The following is a 6,291-nucleotide window of genomic DNA, read 5'->3' as shown; positions in this document are numbered from 1 at the left end:
ATAACTTCTTTTTTACCGATATAACTTTCCCCGGTAGTTTGAACCCTTCCCGACCATTGACCCCTACCATTTGTCTCACAGTGTTATTAAAGGTCAAAGTTCAAATTAAGCATTTTTTAAATTAACATTTCTCGAAAACCTCTCCAAGGAATTGGGCAATTTTGATGCCATTTGATAGAGAGTTTAATTCTCTTTAATTTGATATACATATTTACACATATACCTTTTTATAGTTTTCACAAAAATTTAATTAATGTGTGTATTTGCGTAGGCGGCCTTCGGCCGCACTTATGGATTATAACCCTCATAAAGTAGAATTCTCTTTCTGTGTTGCGAAGAAAAGGCGCTGAACACCTTTTGCAGAGAACACCTTTCTGCGTAGGCGGCCTTCGGCCGCACTTATGGATTATAACCCTCACAAAGTAGAATTCTCTTTCTGTGTTGCGAAGAAAAGGCGCTGAACACCTGTTGCACAGAACACCTTTCTGCGTAGGCGGCCTTCGGCCGCGCTTATGGATTATAACCCTCACAAAGTAGAATTCCACATTAATTAGATTTTTGTGAATACTATAAAAGATATATGCATAAATATGTATATCAAATTAAAGAGAATTAAATTCTCTATCAAATGACATCAAAATATCGAGAAATATTAATTAAAAAACATGCCTAATTTGAACGTTGACCTTTAATAATTGTTGTAGTTGTTGTTTCCCAAAAAAATATATATATATCGTTACGCTCACCTCAATGATCTCCATCGATCCCAACATGAATTTTTTTAATTTGAGGATTGTAGGTATTCTACATTTATGCCAAAATTTCTTTTCTAGAACAACCTTCTTTTCAATTAAATATACTATAAAGCTAAAAAAGTTAGAAGGACGAAATTCTAAATTTTTGTCGAGATTATATTAGTCTTGAGCATACTTTTTTCAAAAATATATATTGCAAAATTTCAAAGATATTCAAGGATAAGATCGTTTAAGCCGCCGCTTAAACGTACTTTAGCGGCCGTGCGCGCATCCTTTGGCCGTAGCTGTGTGGAGTCGAAGCGACCCCGAAAATTATTCCCGGGCGCGCACAGCCGCCTACCATCATCGTGCCAAGTGAATTGGAGTTTCAGTTCATCAATTAACGCCAGTTAACGCGCACGCGTTCTAGTATTTCAAGTCATTGCAAGCTTATCTTCCAATAAATTTTATACATGTATATGCAAACATATACACATTGGAAATTTTAACCTTAAACAAACTAAAACTTTGTTTCTCAAACTCAAATCTTTCCCTTAAGCGGAAATTTTACTGTTTATTGGGGTGAGTGCAAGGGGACCAAGCGTAAAATTATTCATGGTCCTTCGAGCCGGATACTAAAGTAGTTAATTTCTGGCACCCCAAATGATGCTCAATAATCTTGCTTGATGCATCACAACTCTTCCGGAGTTGCTTCACGGGGCTCTGTATGACTTTCAGCATACAGAGGTGGTACAAGAGCTGGCATTGGCCACAGCGCCTACCCAATTTTCTAACTTGAATACATAACCGATGCTCAACTTGCTTGACGCATCCACCCACAATGCTCAACAAACTCACTTGATGCATTACAACTTTTCCGGAGTTGTCTCACGGGGCTCTGTATGGCTTTCGGCATACAGAGGTGGTACAAGAGCTACCATTGGCCACAGCACCTACCCAATTTTCTAATTTGAATACATAACCGGTGCTCAACACTCCCGCTTGACGCGCACCCCCAAAATCTCTTACAGAGTTTAAGCGGCAAAGCCACAGCGCTACAAGCCGTAGGGACTCTGCATGACTTACAACCATGCAGAGGTGGTAACTGATGGTTATCATTGGCCCCGATGCCTACCCAAAACATTTTGCTATAATAAATTTTTATGCAAATACATTCATCCTGGCCATGCCCTCTCACTGAGTTAAGCAAAGATTTTGAAAGGATATTTTCAATACCTACTCGTACTTATGCACCAAAAAACTGAATCTGTTCTTCTAAAGAATTTTTCATTTAATTTTATCCCCAAACTGTTTTTCTATATTGCACTGCATTTTTCAAATAATTTTTTATTACTTACCACGTTTTTATCATTTCGAATTCTTGTTTTTCCAGACATAGAATATACAAAACTGGTCTAGACGTCTACCTCGCCGAAAGTAGAAACATATTTAAAAACCGCATTATTATTATTGAGCCTAAAAATATGCACTATACTGCAGCGGGACCGCGAGACACGCCATTTCTTTAACTGAAATTAATTTCTGCTCATATGTATGTGCCAGTGGCCTGTACGATTACGTTAGTATCGTACGAGTACGTTCTCTGCAGAAAATCTGACAAGCGCAGAACTAGCGTAGAAAGCGACATTTTGCCGACAGTACTAGTTCTAGCTCAATACCCAAGCAATGCTTTTAGTTTTTAACCGGTTCCGTTTTGGCCAGTTTTTATTTAAGAAAACGTTTTTAAGATTAGATTTTTGAAAATCTTTCCCGTTTTTTCTTTTCCTTTACAGGTTCCATGTTTGTTACATGTTTTATAAAAAGAACAAAAAATGATTGTAAGCGGCACGCAACAATTTAAATTCATTAAATCTGGAAACTGACAACTGCCTCCACCGCGATTTGAACTAGCGACCAACGATGCTTGAGTCGTTTCCGTATCCGAAAACGCATACAAAAAACTCCTACAGTTATCATCAATTTTCGTATCCGGAAAACGTTCGAAAAAGATGATGTCATTTGAAAGCAATAATTGTATTTTATTTGCTTAAGCTAAACATTTGAAAGCATACATGCGTAGTCGGCAGTGACTGAGGAGTGTTCCGCTATTCGTTAGCTTCCAGAAGGTGCCGGGTTCGAATTCCGTCAGGCGCTTCCTAATTTTATTTTATTTCTTTTGAACCCTGAAAAAGTATCTGTGAAGTGCAGAAGGAAAGCGTATTGAACGAAAAATTCTATCAGACAAATTTCAGAAAAACAGCCGAAAACGTATCCGTTTCACATACTGTTGTCTGTACGTACGTTTCTGCCGCACACTTTAGTGGGAAATCGGATCGTCAAAGTATCTGGAAATGGAATCCGTAAACGGACAAAAATCCGCACTTCATCCACTTTTTTGTCCTTTTTGGGATCGGTTTTCGGCTTTTTTGCTGGCTGGGAGTATACACGTAGTTTGTGTTAGAAGCACGAACATGTTTGTATTTTGTCGTTTACTATGTAAAGAAGCACGAGCATATATGTATTTATGGTTCGTTGCTGGAAAGAACATACGAGTTTTGTCGTTTGCTATACAAAGAGGCACGAGCATATATGTATTTATGGTTCATTGCTGGGAAGAACATACGAATTTTTGGTCGTTGCTATTCAGAAGCACGAACATGTTTGTATTTTGTCGTTCGTTGCTGGAAAGAGTATACACATAGTTGGTGTTAGAAGCAGTGTTGCCGTTCTAGCCCTTTGGTGGCTAGATTTAGCTACCACATACTGTTTTTGGCCACATAAATTGGAAATTGCCCCTAGCCCTTTTTTTAGCCCTATGGAGAATTTCTTCGTCCTTGGCATGAAAAAGTTGTATATGCTTAATTTGATCTCATTTTTTCATTTATATAAGAGATGAATTTTTAAACAAAGAAATCCTGATATGTATACATATATGTATTGTATGTTCCTTACGTTTTTATACATACATACTATAAAAGTGTTAGGGCTGTTAACTTATCTATAAACGATTTAACTATAGTTTAAAATAGATAAGTTTACGGCCCTTAATATGCTTAATTTGTTAAATGGCCCATCAAGTCGATTGACCGTGTATGTTCTTGTGGTGTGATTGCACCAGCTGCTGGTGCGACTTCAAAAACTATTTGAAAATTTTATGATTGTACCAGCATGCTGGTGTCGTGAATGGTGAAGCTAGCTAATTTTTCTAAGTAAAAAGTATTTGGCGGAAATTTCTTGCACTATATGAGTCAAAGCCGTGTTTGTGGAAGATTAAATTTCACGATATTGCAGTTTTGAATAAAAAATAAAACAATGTTTAACAAAATGGTAGAAAAATTATGAAATTTCGGCGTGTAAGTAAAATTATATATGCATATGTAAGTAAAAAATTTTAGCTACCATTTTTAGCCACAACGACTTTTTTTTAGCTCTTTTTAGGCCTTTTTTTTAAAGGAATTTGGCTCCCACTAAAAATTATTCGCGGCAACACTGGTTAGAAGCACGAACATGTTTGTATTTTGTCGGTCGTTGCTGCAAAGAGTATACACATAAGCCGTCATCGATTCGCCAACAGTTAGCGAGTGGCGAAACGAACGAACTCAATGAGGTACAACCATGGGCGTAGCCAGGTAGGGGCAGGGGGGGTGCTCGAGCCCTCCCTAACTTTCAAATTTTCCTTATATATATATATAAAATAGTACCCTGAAATACCAGCTTAATAGGGTCGAGCCCCCCCTAAATTTCATTCTGGCTACGACGATGGGTACAACCAAACTCGCTATCGTCTATCAGTGCTAGCTAACTTTGTTGTTGCTTTCACATGCAAAATTCTTCTTTAAGCGACCGGAGCTTAAACATAGCAAGCAGCAAAGTGGCGAATCGATTACGGCTATAGTTTGTGTTAGAAGCACGAACATGTTTGTATTTTGTCGTTCGTTGCTGGAACGAGTATACACATAGTTTGTATTAGAAGCAGTGTTGCCGTTTTGGTTACTTTTAACCAATTTTGGTTATTTTTTTCTTGCCTGTGAAGTTGGTAAGATCTTTCCAGTTTTGGTTATTTTTTAATATTTACTGTAGTTTTTAATTGACATAGGCCACCTACACCTGTCGAGGTTGAGGAGAGTAGGAGCAGCAGTGGCAGCCCCAGCAGTGAAACCAAGTAAGAATATTTGGAATGAATGTATTAATATCACTTACATATTTATGTATTTGTTTTATAATATACAGAATACATAATATACATGGTCGGCTAAAGACTAAAATTTATTTACCATCGTATACGCGGTACTACGTTTGGCGTAGACGTGGTATTTCGCGCTGAGCGACGATATAGTTCAATAAGTCCTATTTTTAATTGTTTAATCTTAATCTTAAAATATATACAATGTGGTTGTTCACGCTGATTAGGTATTTCATTGATTCTTACAAAGAAGTTGGAAACTGTGTACCTCTGTAGTTATTTAAAAACGTCATTTAGAGTCTGGTAATGTTTACGGATATTTTTTTTTTTTTTTTTTTTGTGTTCGTAGGAGAGGGAAATGCTTTATGCACTGGCCGGGGGCGCTAGTCTCTATACTACCTTCCCCGAGTGTGGGACTCCCACCGAAGCGTGTTGGGCTACCCACTAACACCCAAACTCCCACCGCCCGCGCAAGAATCCCGCATCTGGCACCGCAATTCTGCATGTCTTCAGATGCAGGAGCGCGCTGTTAGAGCCTTGGGGCTGCTCTTTTGTAGGGGCGTTTCATTCGGGTGTCCTCAGTAGACAACGGTCCTCTCGTTTGCAGCGGAGTACGAATTTACGTATCTCGCAACTTCTTCCCACTTTTCTGCGCTGGAGATCATTACCCCAACTATGTTGTTGGGAGTTATGTCTCCGTGTCTTTCTTCCAACATTCTGCGCGAAATCAAGAAGTGTTCGCAGGTGAAGAATGTGTGGTACACGTTATCTTCGACGTTTCCACAGTAGTGACAGAACGGTGAGTCCACCCTTCCCATTCTATGAAGATATTCTCGGAAGTAACCATGACCGGTGAGGAATTGCGTCAGGTAGAAATCGACTTCCCCATGTGGTCTGTTTAGCCATGTTTGAAGGTCGGCTATCAGGGAGTGCGTCCATCGACCTTTTGTGCTCGCGTTCCAGTTTTGTTACCACTGCTGGATCAGTTGCTCGCGCGCCCTTGCCGCGGCAGCTGCTCGACCTATCTCGGCACTGAGATTTCTTTTCGCTCGTAAGCAAGTAGCTCAATTGGCATGACGCCAGAAATAACTAGAACCGCGTCCGCGGACACTGTACGGTATGCAGAAGCAATGCGTAGTGCCCCTCTGCGCTGGACCGAAGACATTTGAATCCGGTATTTTTTGACTTTCAATGCGTCGGCCCATATTTTTGCCCCGTACAGGAGCACCGATTGGACCGCTGTCATCAGAAGCTTCCTGCGGCATGGCTTCGGGCCGCCCACGTTCGCCATCAGCCGGCTTAGAGCCGCCGTGCTCTGCGCAGCTTTTTCACATACTCCATGGATGTGTTCCCAGAATGTGAGTTTGCTGTCAA

Source organism: Rhagoletis pomonella, unplaced genomic scaffold (genome assembly GCF_013731165.1).
Source record: "Rhagoletis pomonella isolate Grant_MI unplaced genomic scaffold, Rhpom_1.0 Rhpom_scaffold_01439, whole genome shotgun sequence".
NCBI classification, from domain to species: Eukaryota; Metazoa; Arthropoda; class Insecta; order Diptera; family Tephritidae; genus Rhagoletis; species Rhagoletis pomonella.
This window is presented reverse-complemented; position numbering follows the sequence as displayed.